The sequence below is a fragment of the Trichosurus vulpecula genome, chromosome 4 (genome assembly GCF_011100635.1).
Source record: "Trichosurus vulpecula isolate mTriVul1 chromosome 4, mTriVul1.pri, whole genome shotgun sequence".
Lineage (NCBI taxonomy): Eukaryota > Metazoa > Chordata > Mammalia > Diprotodontia > Phalangeridae > Trichosurus > Trichosurus vulpecula.
In genome coordinates, this window is record NC_050576.1 from 119,249,229 (window position 1) to 119,264,569 (window position 15,341).

Genomic DNA, 15,341 nt, shown 5'->3' on the forward strand with positions numbered 1-15,341 from the left:
TAATGAAAAAAAAAGCTTACAATTTTAATCCCAAATTTTTTCAGAGCTTTGCATTGTTAACAGGGATCAACCACCGACACAGCATATTATAATGGATGGAACACTGGACTTTTACTCAAATACCTGGGTTCAGATCCCTCCTTAGATACTTCATTAGTTGTGTGATCCTGGGCTAGTCACTTAACCACATTGTGCTTTGTTTTTCTTATCTGTAAATGAGAAGTTTGGACTCAGTGGTTCCTAAGTCCTTTACAGCTCTAAATCTATGATCTTATACATAGGTAATTATCTTTTACCTTCAGTCCATCCTTTCTCCAGTATTCTTCCCCTAACTCCCAGCTTGACTTGTTATTGCCTGTGAACCATTGTGGCTGCCCACGTGATAATGACTTGAATTGTTAAAATATATTTTAATCAAGTGAGAAATGTTCTGGCTGCAGAACATGTAGATGTAAATAATAAAAACAGCATCTAACAGTAGACAACCAATAAATATTATCTGCTCTGTCATACAGCACTCTTTTTGACCCTGGGTGAGCTACAAGCTTTAGATCAGAAAAAGGTTCTTACCTTCATGAACCTTATAGTCTAATAAGATATATTTATTGTTGATATTGGTTAACCATCAAATTGGGAAACTAATAGTGCTATATTTGTGACATTGCTATTTTTAGGATGCTTTTTTTTTACCTGAGTAAGGAATATCATGTATTATTGCTTTTTAAAATTTTTTAGGAAATTTTACATCCATTTTTATCTTAATTTTTTTTTTGGCCATTAGCAAATGTAAAATTCCACTGAAGTTATTAAATAGTTTGTGAAGGCAGTTTCAATAGAGATTAAAATTGTCATATCTGTTTTGGGAGGTTATCAGTGCTTTGTCTTATGCCTCTACATACAAACAATTACAAGTTATGGAATTACATGTATGAACAGCAGCATATGAAAAAGGTGAAGTTTTGTTTGAATTGATGGAAAAGTGAATAAAACTTTTGTTCTGCCTTATTAATATTAAACTTATTTTAATTCATTGTACATAGCTGTTAGAATGAAAAATTTAATAAAATAAATAGTAATGTTTACATAAATAAAATATCCCATTGCAGTAATATAAATACATATTGTTTAATTGTCATATTTAAGAGCTAGGTAGGACGTTTTTAAAACAGACCTGTATAGTCACAGTGGACAGACCTGGAATCAAATGTGTTTCTGACACTACGTAACCTTGGGCAACCTCCCTGGACCGGACCTCAGTTTCCTCTTCTTTAATAGGAGAGGGTTGGATTAAATGACCTCTGAGCCTCCTTCTAGATATAGAAGTCTTAGCGTTTTGGCCAGTATAAGAAGCAAATGGTGCAAGATGTATAAAATTCATCAAAATTGTACAGCATTAGTGTCTTAAGATTGAAAAACTGTTACTTAAAAGGAAGTACCTGTAAGATTGACTTTATTAATACTATGTCCTATTTAGAGAAGAAAGAGATACGTAAAAACATGCATGATCAAAGATCTGAGAAAATTTTAAATGGTAGCCAAAGTAGGTAGAAGAGATTAAGGAAAAGACACTGTACAAAAGAGAAACTTACAAAGTGGCACAGCATATTGAATAGAACACTGGACTTGGAATCAGTCATAAAGACCTGGGTGTAAATTTCATCTCTAACACTAATTGACTGCTATACCTAAGTTATGTAACCTTTCCAAACCTCAGTTTCCTCATGTTTCCCCAGTCTTCAAAAAACCATCACTTGAACCACCCTTCCCAGCTAGTTATTGTCCTGTGTCTCCCTTTCGTGGCTAAGCTCTTTTGAGGAGGCTCTCTACAATACATCCCTGCAATTCTCTCCTCTCACTTTCATAACTGCATTTTAGTTCTGACTTCATTACTCAAATGAAACTGTTCTCCAAAGTTAACCATTGATCTCCTAGCCAAATGAAATGGTCTTTTTTCAATTCTCATTTTTTTTTTTGCCTTCTCTGTAGTCTTTAACCCTGTTAGTCACCCTCTTCTTGACACTGTTCTCTTTAGGATTTCATGATGCTGCTCTATCCTCGTTCTCCTACCTGTTTTATCCCACCTTTTCATTCTCTTTTTCTGGATTATCAGCCTAGTCGTGCCCCCTAACTGCAGGCATCCCCCAAGACTCTATCCTGGACTCTCTTCAGTTCTCCCTCTACTATTTTTACTTGGTGATCTCAAGGCCCATGAATCCAATAATCTCTGTGCTGCTGATTTTCAAATTTATTTATCCAGTCTTAGCCTCTTGTCTCAAATCTTCAGTTGCCCAATGGACATCTTGAACTGGCTGCCCTATGGTTATCTGAAACTTAACATATCCAAAAGAACTCGTTATCTTTCTCTTCATGTTCCTACTTACAAGCTTCCCTATTACTATCAAAATCACCATCATCCTTCAGTCACTCAAGATGTCATTCACACTCTTTCTTACCTTCCCTATCCAATCAGTTGTCAAGGCCTGTCATTTCTACCTTTGTAACATCTCTCTCTCCCTCATCACCTCATGCCTCAACTGCTGAAATAGCCTTCCTGTTGATTTCCCTTTCTCAAGTCTCTTCCCATTCATTCCATCCTCCATTCAGCTAAGTGTTCTTTCTGAAGTTTGTGTCTAACCACGTTACCACTCCCCTCTGCCCCACCCCCCCCACCCCCATCAGTAAACTCCAGTGGCTTCCTGTCACCTCCAGGATCAGATATAAAATCCTCTTTTTCACAAAGCCTGTCATAACCTCTCCTTCCCAGTCTTTTTCTGAAATGGAACATTTCTATACCCCCCACCCCCACCCCACAGACATACTTTGTGAACTTTCAACAAGATTATAACTCTGGATTCTAGGCGTTGTCTTTGTTTTTATTTTTTTTAAAAAAACATTTTCTTTTAATAATCCTCCTCACCTTTGCATCCCCCCAATTGAGAACACAAGAACTTCAAAATCCATTACAAACATCTGTAGTCAATCAAAACAAATTTTCTCATTGACCATGTCAAAAAAAAATTCTTATTCTGTACTCTGACTCCTTCACTTCTGTGTTGAGAGGGTATATAGTATGTTTCATCATTTTGAGAAGATTAGTTTTATCTTTGAATATTTTATTTACATTAGGCATTTTCATCAAGTATTTCCTGTGTCAAATGTTTTCCCTCATCGTCCTGGTCTTTTGGTTTCCCTGGCTTCCTTCAAGTACCAGTTAAAAATTCTACCTTCTATAGGAAGCCTGTTCTGATCCTCCTTGATTCTAGTGTCTTTCCTCTGAAGATTCTGTCCATTTTATCTTGTATGTAGATTGTTGGCACATAGTTTTTCACAAATTGTCTCCTTCATTAGATTTGTAAGCTCCTTTGTCTCCCCAGTGCCTACTTAGCCTGACACATAGTAGGTGCTCAGTAAGTGCTTAATATAAAATGTGGATAACTGTAGTGTACCTATTACACAGGGCTGTTGAGGGGTTCAAGTGAGATACTGTTTCATTATTAGGCAAAGCTTAGAACATATTTATACATGTTTGTAGAAATAGAAAAAATGTTCATGGTTATAAAATTGTCTGCAGTATTCTGCATAGGTTTGACTAAAAACTTGGTGGGAATTTCTTCTTTTTCCCACCCTCACAGCACTAAGGGTAATTTAAGTTTTTAATGATATTAAGGGTTGTTGTTCATGCTTTCACTCAGTTTGACACATCATTCAGTCTGTGTGCCAATAACAAAATTTCTAACATTGGCAGTTCAATTTATGAGTAAGCAGTTGATTATGTGCTTTAGTTAAGTATGGCAAAGAGAACCAAGTCAGGTGGCATAGTAGATGGAATCCTGGACTTGAGAGTTGGAAAACCTGAATTGATTATTGCCTCAGATACATATTAGCTGTGTGACTTAGGGAAAGTCTCAATTCCCCTGTACCTCAGTAAAAGGAGGCTAATAAGAACACCTACCTCATACAGTTGTCGTGAGAGTCAAATGAGATAACATATAGAAAGACTTTTGTAAACCCTAAGGAGTAATATAAGTGCTAGTTACTATTATTTTTATGTAATCTTTTAAGCATTAAAATTTAGAATTTTAACTTTGTCTGAAAATATTTTCTGAAAAGTTGTTAGTAAATGTTGAATTTAATTAGTCTGGCTATCTGAATTTTTTTTGGGTGCTTCATGTGATAGAACTTTTAAAATGTCATGGAAAGTACATTGGATGATTGTGAGAAGACCTTGGTTCTAGTTTCAGCATTTCCAGTAATCAGCTGAGTGACCTTGTCTCTAGGCCTCCTTTTCTCTAAAATGAAGGAGGTTGTGAAGATCATTTCTAAGGTTCCTTCAAGTTCTTTGATTCTATGAGTACTACTTCCAGTATAAAATCAAGTAAATCAACTATGTTAAACAATAGAAAAAATTCCTGAACACAGACTTAGTGGAATGTCAGCCAGTTTGATTTAAATACTTGTCATTTAAAACTGTTCTTAGTCGCTCTAACCAGTTTCATTTTGGGGGTGGGGTGGGGGTTACAGGAGGTGGTGAGGAAGATTACTGTAATTCATTTGTATTTATGAGAAGGCACTATCTTAATTTATTGCCATCATCCCTTCATAAAACTTTACATTCAAAGTGCTTTCATAGTATTACCTCATTTTATTCTTATTAAAACTTCTGTGATATAGGCAGTTTAGCTTTTTTAATCCCCATTTTATAGATAAGGAAATTGGGACTCAGTGATTAACTTAAAGTCACTCAGCATTTATTGTATACAAATTATGAGCCATGTAATGTGCTGGGTGATGGTGATAGACAAAAACGAAGCACTCCCTGCCCTCAAATTGTTTACATTCTATTGGGTGGTTTGGAACAACACAAAAATGCAAGGTAATTTTTGGGAGGAGGCACTAACATTTAGGGGGAGAGTCAGGAAAGGCCCTCATGTACGGATGCCATAACTGAGCTGAGCTTTGAAGGAAACTTGGAATTCTAAAAGGCAGAGGTGAGGAGGAAGTGCATTTCAGGAATGGGAGACCACCTGTCCAAATGTACAAAGAGGGGAAACTGGCATGATGTATACATATGAGGTACCTTAAGAATAATAGTTTGGCTAAATATCAGAAAACCTGAAGGGGAGTAATGTATGAGCCTGAGAAGGTAGGTTGAAGCCAGTTTGTAAAAGGCTTTGAATACCAAATGGTTAATAGATCTCAGATCTGTAAAATGGGGGCGGTGGGGGGAAATAATACATATACTACATATTTCAAAGAATTGTTGTGGGTTCAAAGTTTTGTAAACTCTAAAATACTATGTAATGATTACCATTAGATAAGTCAAAGAACCACGATTAAAACCCATGTCTTCCACCTCCCTGTAGAAAATAGTTTCTTAGGAATTTACTACTAATCTAAAGAGATTAAAAAAAAGTCACACCTCCCTCATTCAGTCCCAGATATTTAACAGTGTTAAGCTAAAAGTTAATTGTGCTACACTACTTTAAAGGTTGAGAGAAAATAAAACTTATGTTTTTCATTGACAAATCTTTTATCTCATATATCAATCATTTGTTTTCTTTGTTTTTTTAATACATAGCAACATTCATGATTTAAACATATTTATTTGGTGTTTACATTGTGTTAGGGGCAATCAGAGCTATAAAAAGGAATGAGGCAGAGACTTTTCCCATGGAGCTTATATTCTGGTAGAAAACATAATTTCTTTCCATGAAGCCTTTTCTGATTGTCCCCATAGCCACAAGATAAAATATCATAAGTAGATGTGAAATTGCAATTAGAGAGGTAAAAAGTACAATAGTAATTCACAGAAAGAAAAAAAATTCTTTTGATTGGAGTGATGAGCTAAAGCTTCATAGGTTATATGGCACATGGACTTGACTTTCAAAGATCAATAGGAATTTGGCTTGCAGAGTTAGAAATAGGGAGAATAGTATTTTAAGCAGAGGAAATATCATGAGCAAAAAAAGTTTTGGTTTGTGTTCTCAACATCACTAAATCATATTTCAGTGAAACCTTCATCATGTGATTTCAAATTAATATTTCCACAAATCTTCTGTAGAGAATCCACCCAGTGTGCTGGAGATCTGTTTGTATTTTAAAGCTTTTCATTTCTCATAGCTTGGAAATTGAGTATTTGGTATTGTAGCCTCTATCAAAAATGTTCTTATATTTCTATAGATCTTTGTTATGTCCAGGGAAGGGTGGGTTACAGTTTTGTCTGTGGTAATGCTCCAATTTCAGTATAGTTTTTGTTGAATTCTCAAGAATATTTGGGGGAGGGTTTGTATTTGTAATGAGGAACTTTTCATTTTTATGAAAGATTTGGAAGATACATTATGATGTATAATTTTGGATACCCGGTTTTGCCGGGCATTTAAGAGGTACTAAATTTTCAAACCTGCAGGGATATGTGGCACAGTTTCAACCATTTTTCTTGGAATAATCTTCAGTAATGTTTAAGTCTGTGTTTCTTAAGGACAACCCTTCTATAATTTCTGGTGGCAAAGACTGAATCCTTAATTACCATCATAAATCCCTCTATTTCTATGGACAAATCAGCATGTCTCACAAAATTGTTTGGCACTTTGTTGACATTTTTGGTTGAATTCATGTGGATGTCACCCATGAAGGGCTTTTTGGTTGCAGTCTTGGATCTCAACTGTTTTATAAGCTCCATACAATTGTGTGTACTTACCTTGTATTGATTGGGACCATTTCTGATGTTTATCCTTTGCAAATAATGGTAGGTAGCTTTTGGTTTTAAATATATACTTTCTATCACACTAAAAAGGATATTTCTATTACTTATATTATGCTGATGATCGTTTCTCCAGACTTTGAGCTTATAGACCACTAAAACCCAAAGGATCTGCTTCACAAGAACTGTTTACTAATAATGTCTCCCTCATTTGGGATTTAGGAAGATTACAAAAATAGTATTTTATTTTTTCCCTCAGTTACATGTCAAGAAAATTTTTGCATTCGTTTTTATAAGGTTTTGAGTTCCAATTTTTTCTCCTTCCCTTTCTGACTTCTGTCTTCTGAGAATGGTAGGCAGTTTGATATAGTTTATACATGTGCTATCATGTAAAAACATTTACATATTAGTCACAGTTGTGAAAGAAGAAACAGATCAAAAGGAAAAAAAAAAGCACAAGAAAGAATGAAGTGAAAAAAATTCTTCAGTCTGCATTCACAGTCAGTTCTTTATCTGGATATGGGTAGCATTTTTCTTCCTGAGTCCTTTGTACTTGTCTTGGATCATTGTATTGCTGCGAAAAGCTACACACTGTTTTTCTGGTTCTGCTTATTTCAATTTGCATCAGTTTGTACAAGACTTTCAAGGTTTTTAAAAAATCCGCCTGTTCATCATTTCTTATCATAGAATAGTATTCCATTACATTTACATACCACAGCTGGTTTTGTCAATCCCCAATTACCAATATTTTGCCACCATGCAAAGGGCTGTTATAAATATTTTTATACATATAGGTCCTTTATCCTTTTTTATGATCTCTTTGAGATACAGATCTAGTATCTAGTAATGGTATTGCTGGATCAAAGGGTGTGCACAGTTTGGTTGCCCTTTTGGCATAAATAGCTCTCCAGAATGGTTGGATCAATTCACAACTCTAGGAACAGTTCATTAGTTTCCCAATTTTCTCACATCTCCAGCATGTATCATTTACCTTTTCTGTCATGTTAGCCAATCTGGTAGGTATGAGGTGATACCTTTGAGTTGTTTTAATTTTCATTTTTCTAATCAAAAGTGACTTAGAGGATGAAATATATTTTTTTTTGAAAGAAAAGTTAAGCCTGTGTATATCTCCAAAGTCTGAAGTGGTTTCAGAGAAAGAACAGCAGCTTCTACTCCTAGAAATTCCCGAGACAAAACTCCAGGAAAGCAGCCAGTAGTAAAATCCATGGTCTCATGTTTGTATTCACAAATGCAAAGTTTAGGCAAACCAGGGGCCCTAACAAAGGAGGAGACTTGATGGGATAAAATGTATTATTGGAACATGGCTCTTGATGGGTCTACCTTATTCAAAAGAAACAAAGTAGGAGTAGGATAGGATTTTTTTTTTCTGGTTAATTCTTATTTTAATTATTTGTTTAGTTATTTTTTAATTTAATTTATATATTTAACATTTAGTTTTCAGCATTGGTTTTCACAAGAGTTTGAATTACAAATTTTCTCCCCATTTCTACCCTCCCCCCCCACTCCAAGATGGCATATATTCTGGTTGCCCTGTTCCCCAGTCAGCCCTCCCTTCTGTCACCCCACTCCCCTCCCATCCCCTTTTCCCTTCCTTTTTTGTAGGGCAAGCTAAATTTCTACTCCCCATTGCCTGTGTATCTTATTTTCTAGTTGCATGCAAAAAACTTTCTTTATTTTTTGTTTTTGAACGTCTGTTTTTAAAAACTTTGAATTCCAAATTCTCCCCCCTCCTCCCTTCCCACCCACCCTCCCCAAGAAGTCAAGCAATTCAACATAGGCCACATGTGTATCATTATGTATAACCCTTCCACAATACTCATGTTGTGAAAGACTAACTATATTTTGCTCCTTCCCAACCCCTCCCCCTTTATTGAATTTTCTCCCTTGACCCTGTCCCCTTTCCAAAGGGTGTGTTTGTTTTTGATTACCTCCACCCCCATCTGCCCTCCCCTCCATCATCCCCCCCTTTTTTTTCCTTCTTCTCTCTTCTTTCCTGTGGGGTAAGATAACCCAATTGGGTATGTATGGTATTCCCTCCTCAGGCCCAATCTGATGAGAGCAAGATTCACTCCTTCCCCCCTCACCTGCCCTCTCCCCTCCTCCCACAGAACTGCTTCCTCTTGCCACCTTTATGAGAGATAATCCACCCCATTCTATCTCTCCCTATCTCCCTCTCTCAATATGTTCCTCTCTCATCCCTTAATTTGATTTCTCTCTCTCTCTCTCTCTCTCTCTCTCTCTCTCTCTCTCTCTCTCTCTATATATATATATATATATATATATATATATATATATATATATATATATGGCTAATTCAGCCTTTCAAGGCATTCTTCTCCTCATTGGCTTTTTGGAGCTCTTTTGCCATTTGAGTTAGTCTGTTTTTTAAGGTGTTGTTTTCTTCAGTGTATTTTTCAGTATTTTTTTGGGTCTCCTTTAGCAAGTCATTGACTTGTTTTTCATGGTTTTCTTGCATCCTTCTCATTTCTCTTCCCAATTTTTCCTCTACTTCTCTACCTTGCTTTTCCAAATCCTTTTTGAGCTCTTCAAAGGCCTGGGACCAGTTCATGTTTTTTCTTGGAGGTTTCTGTTGTAGGCTCTTTGACTTTATTAATTTCTTCTGTCTGTATGTTTTGGTCTTCTTTGTCAGCAAAGAAAGAATGCAAAGTCTGAGACTGAATCTCGGTGCGTTTTCGCTGCCTGGCCATATTCCCAACCAACTAACATGACCCTTGAGTTTTTCAGCGTGGTATGACAGCTTGTAGACTAAAGAGTTCTATGTTCCACGTTTGGGGGGCATGTGCCAGCTCTGCCACACCAGCACTGCTCCTTCCCCAAGAACCCCCAACCTGGACTGGGCTTAGATCTTCGGCAGGCTGTGCACTCCTGCTCTGATCTGCCACTTAATTCCTCCCACCAGGTGGGTCTGGGGCCTGAAGCAACAACACCTGCTGTGATTTAGCTGCCCCACCTCCGCTGCCCCCGGGGCTGGAAGCCAAACAGTGAACTCTTTCCACTCCCTCAGCTTTTCCCACTAACCTTCTCTGCTGTCTTTGGTGTTTGTGGGTTAAGAAGTCTGGTAACTGCGGCAGCTCACTGATTCAGGGCTCTAGGGCCCACTCCACCCGGCTCCTGGTCTGGTTGGTGCGCACCGCTCACGCTGGGCTCTGCTCTGCTCCACTCCACTCCCAGCTCCATGTGGGATAGACCTCAGCCAGAGACCATCCAGGCTGTCCTGGGCTGGAGCCCTGCTTCCCTCTGCTGTTTTGTGGGTTCTGCAGTTCTAGAATTGGTTCTGAGCCATTTTTTATAGGTTTTTGGAGGGACTGGGCAGGGAGGTCACGCTAGTCCCTGCTTTCCAGCTGCCATCTTGGCTCCGCCCCCAGGATAGGATTATTTTAAGAAACATTGGGGAGGAATTCAGATCCAGGCTTCCTAAGTCACTTAACCATAGTGGCCAAGAAAAGAAAAGAGGGGAGGAGGAGGGTGTGGTGGTGTACATCTGTAATCCCTGAGGAGGCTTGAGGCTGTCCCACACCTTGAAGTCTGGAGTACTGAGCTCCTATGGGGATTAGCTGATTGAATGTCATTACTAAGTCCTATGCAAATATGGTAAGCCCTGGAAAGGGTCAAAACTCTGGTGCTGATCAGTAGTGAAATTAAGCCCATGAGTAGCCACTGTACTTCTAGCCTGAGCTAGATAGGGAGACTCAGCCAAAAGAAACAACTACAACAACAAAAGTAGGTGGAGCAGAATAGAGGTAATTTTTGTCATTGTAGAACATTGTAGGACACCTGGAGAAGAAATAGATGAAGAGTTGGGGAAATGATCCTAATCCTGGCCTTGTGATATAGTGGTGTGATTTAGCAGGGATGAGGAACTTTGGTTATTTGAACATTTGTTACTCAGTCAATAAGCATTTATTAAATACCTACTATGTGCCAAGCACTATGTTAAGCACTAGGTACACAAAATCAAAGAAGAACAGTTCTCCCCGCCCCACCAAGAACCTCAGTTGAATGGGAGAGAGAGCTTGCAAATATATTTGTAAAAACAAACTATATATATGGCATAAATAGGAAGTAATTAGCAAAGGGAAAGTGCTACAATTAAGAGCCAGAAGTAGAGCAGCTAATAACTTCTTGATTTGCCTTAGTGGTAATTTCATCCCTAAAAAGGCAGGGTCACCAAGAAGGGAGTTTTAATTGTGCTTCCGATTCTCACTATCAGAGATGAAAGGATTGCTGGAGTAGAAATAATAGTAAACCTTTTTTTTTTTTCACAACATCCATCTTTATAAGATGTTGAGTTCCAAATTTCTCTCTCCCCATCCGCAAGACACCAAGCAATCTGATATAGGTTATACATGTACAATCATAAACATATTTCCACATTAGTCATGGTGTGAAAGAAGAATCAGAATCAAAGGTAAAAACCAAGAGAAAGAAAGAAAAAAAAAGTGAAAATAGTATTCTTAGATCTTCATTCAGACTTCATAGTTCTTTCTCTGGATGTCTATAGGACTTTCCATCATGAGTCTTTTGGAATTGTCTTTGATCATTGTATTGCTGAGAAGAGTTAAGTCTGTCGTAGTTGATCATCACACAATGTTGCTGTTACTGTATACAGGGTTCTCCTGGTTCTGTTCCCTTTACTCAGCATCAGTTCATGTAAGTCTTTCCCAGGTTTTTTTGAAATCTGCCTGTTCATCATTCCTTATTGCACAATAGTATTCCATTACATTCATATACCACACATTGTTCAGTCATTCCCTAATTGATGGACTTCCCTGCAATTTCCAATTGTTTTGCCACCACAAAAAAAGAGCTGCTATAAATTTTTTTGTGTGTATAGGTCCTTTTCCCTTTTTATGATCTCTTTGGGATACAAACCTAGTAGTGGTATTGCTGGATCAAAGGGTCTGCACAGTTTGGTTGCCCTTTGGGCAGAATTTCAAATTACTCTCCAGAATGGTTGGATCAGTTCACAACTCCACAAACAATGCGTTTGTGTCCCAGTTTTCCCACATCCTCTCCAGTATTTATCACTTTCCTTTTCTGTCATATTAGCCAATTTGTTTTGATTTGCGTTTCTTTAATCATTAGTGATTTGGAACATTTTTTCCTATGATAATAGATAGCTTTAATTTCTTCCTCTAAAAATTACCTGTTCATATCTTTTGACCATTTATAAATTGGGGAATGACTTGTCTTATAAATTTGATTCAGTCCTCTATATATTTGAGAAATGAGACCTTTATCAAAAACATTGGCTGTAAAAATTGCTTCCCAGCTTTCTGCTTTTCTTCTAATCTTGGTTGCATTGGTTTTGTTTGTGTAAAAACTTTTTTAGTTTAATGTAATCAAAAGAATAGGAGAAGATGGAGTCCTACCAAATTCCTTTTATGACAAAATGTGGTGCTAATACCTAAACCAGGAAGAACACAGAAAGAACATTATAGACCAATTTCTCTAATAAATATTGCTGCAAAAATTTTAAATAAAGTTTAGCAAAGAGATTACAGCAATTTATCACCAGAATAATACCCTATGACTAGGTGGGGCTTATGCCAGAAATGCATGGTTCAATATTAGGAAAACTATCAGCATAATTGACCATATCAATAACAAAACTAACAGAAAGCATGTGATTATCTTAATAGATGCAGAAAAAGCTTTCGACAAAATACAGCACCTATTCTTATTAATACTACAGAGCAAACTAATAAATGGAGTTTTCCTTAAAATGGTAAAATAGTATCTGTCTAAAATCCTCAGCAAGCATTATATGCAGTGGGGATAAGCTAGAAGCTTTCCCAGTAAAATTAAGGGTGAAATAAAGATGCCCATTATCACCACTGTTATTTAATATTGTACAAGAAATGTTAGCTTTAACAATAAGAGAATAAAAAGAAATTGAAGGAATTAAAATAGGCAATGAGGAAACAAAACTATTGGTCTTTGCAGATGATAATGACAGTATACTTAGAGAATCCTAGAGAATCAACTAAAAAACTACTTGAAATAATTAACAACTTTAGCAAAGTTGTAGGATATAAAATAAAACCACACAGATCATCAGCATTTCTGTATATTACCAACAAAGCCCAGCAGCAAGAGATAGGAAGAGAAATTCCATTTAAAATAACTAGACAATATAAAATATTTGGCAGTCCACCTGCTAAGACAAACCCAGGAACTATATGAACAGAATTACAAAACATTTTTCACACAAATAAAGTCAGATCTAAATAATTGGGAAAATACCAACGCTTAATTTACCTTTTCAGTATCATGCCAAACTACCAAAATATTATTTTATAGAACTAGAAAAAAATAACAATTCATCTAGAAGAACAAAAGGTCAAGGATATTGAGGGAAATAATAAAAAAAATGCAAAGAAGGTGGCCTAGCTATACCAGATCTAAAATTATAAAGCAGCATCATTAAAACTATTTGGTACTGGCTAAGAAATAGAGTGATGAATCAATGGAATAGGTTAGGTATGTAAGACACAGTAGTAAATGACTACTTTCTGCTAAACCCAAAGATTCCAGCGTTTGGGATAAGAGCTCACTATTCGACAAAAACTTCTGGGAAAAACTGTTTCCAGAAACTGGGCATAGACTAGCATCTTGTACCGTATACCAAGATAAGGGGAAAATGGGTACATGATTTAGACATAAAGAGTGAGACCATAATCAAACAGGCTCTTTTTTTTGATCATGGCTTTCAGGTAGTCTAATAATTTTTAAATTATCTCTCCTGGTTCTATTTTTCAGGTCATTTGTTTTTCCAAGGACATAGTTTACATTTTCTTCTATTTATTCATTCTTGATATCTCACAGAGTCATTAACTTCCACTTGCCCAATTACATTTTTTTAAGAAATTTTTTTTTTTTTAGTTAGCTTTTGTACGTCCTTTCCCATTTGGCCCATTGTGTTTTTTTAAGGAATTGTTTTCTTTAGTCAATTTTTGTCCTTTTCCAAGTCGTTGACTCTCTTTTGTGTAACTTATTTGTTTTCCCAATTTTTCTTCTACCTTTCGTAATTGATTTTTTAAATCCTCTTTGAGCTCTTTCAAGAAGGTTTTTTGGCCTTGAGACCAATTCATCTTTCGTTTGAGGTTTTGCATGTAGGCATTTTGACCTTTTTGTTCTGAGTTTGTGTTTTGGTCTTCCCTGTCACCATAGTAGCTTGCTGTTGTCAGGGTACTTTTTCTGTTTTTTATTCATTTTTTAGCCTATTTCATGACTTGTAAAGTTGAGCTCCACTCCTAGACAGGGGGCACTGTCCGAAGCTTCTTGTATTGTGGGCCAGAGGCCTGGTCATTGCCTTTCTACGCTGGGGCCTTGGGTGCTGGCAGCTTGCCCACTGCACTGAGGTGTCCTAGCCTAGTTGTGCCTGTTGTGCCGGGGCTTCTTAGGCCGGCAGTTTGCCTTTTGAGCTAGGGCTGGAGGCCTCGTAGCTGGCCTGCTGTGCCACTAGCCTGCTGAACCAGGACTGAGGTTCTGATGGGTTGCTGATCTGGGCTGTAGAGCCTTCTGCTGCCTTGCGTGCACACTGTGCTGGGCTGTGCTTCCCTTTTACCCAAGTGAGACAGAACTTTCCTGAAGTCCTAAGTTATAAGCTGGAAAATTGTTTCACTCCATCTCTTTGTGGGTTCTGTCCCTCCAGAATCCATCTAGACACTTGATTTAACGTTGTTTCTGAGGGAAACTGGGGAGAGCTCAGGCAGCTTGATGGCTTTTCTTTGCTATCTTGGCTCCACCTCGGTCAGAAAACATTTATTAAGTATCTTCTATGTGCCAGGCACTGTGCTTAGCACTGGGGATACAAACTGTTGTTGTTTTTTCCATAGTTCTCAAAGAGGACCCATGACATCAGGCAGGTAATATCAAGTGAATTGGATTTAAGTGAGGCAGTTCAGTGAAAAGTCACCAGCCTTACTATCTCTTCTGGGGGCCATTTAGGTCCAGTGGCAAGAGATAAGTAAGGACAACTGGAGATTGCCCCATGTGCAGTGGGAGACTTGGGCCTTTTAAGCTAAGATCTTTCCTAGATTTGTCTGAGGCAATGCCCATACCATGATTAAAGTTAGAATACAAAGAAAGTTAAAAAACAACACTATCTGCCTCAAGGAGCTTACAGTCTTAACCGAAGGGACAACTTGCAAACCATTGTATACAGAAACAAGTTATATATGGGAAAAATTAGAAATATGTGTGACCTTGGGCAACTCAAGCCTTTTCTTGGGGGGGGGGGGAGGGGGGGGAATAGTCTCAATTTCCTCACCTTTAATATAAGGGTATAGAGGAGATGACTTCCAAGGTCTCCTATTAAACATGATGATTTTATGACTCTACGCTTGGTTCAGTTCAATTCAGTAAGCATTTATCAAATACCTACTATGTGGTTGGCAATGTGCCAGGCGTTGGGGTTACAAAAACAAAAATGAAGGCACTTCTCCCCTCAAGGAACCTATGTTCAATGGATTATAAATTATTTATCCTGAGTTTTTTTATTTCCATGGTACAGTTTGATAAAGATAAATATTTTAGAGCTTTATAGAATGTTGGAGTTTTATGAAATGTTATTTGGTATTCTTGAATATAAGAG

General features: G+C 37.3%; 1 protein-coding gene across 2 annotated transcripts in view; it reads left to right on the top strand.

The window, feature by feature from the left end:
- The window catches only part of KCTD3 (potassium channel tetramerization domain containing 3), an 81,016-nt gene that overhangs the window by 1,423 nt on the left and 64,252 nt on the right, over nucleotides 1–15,341 (top strand). The gene's annotated exons all lie outside the window — the stretch shown is intronic.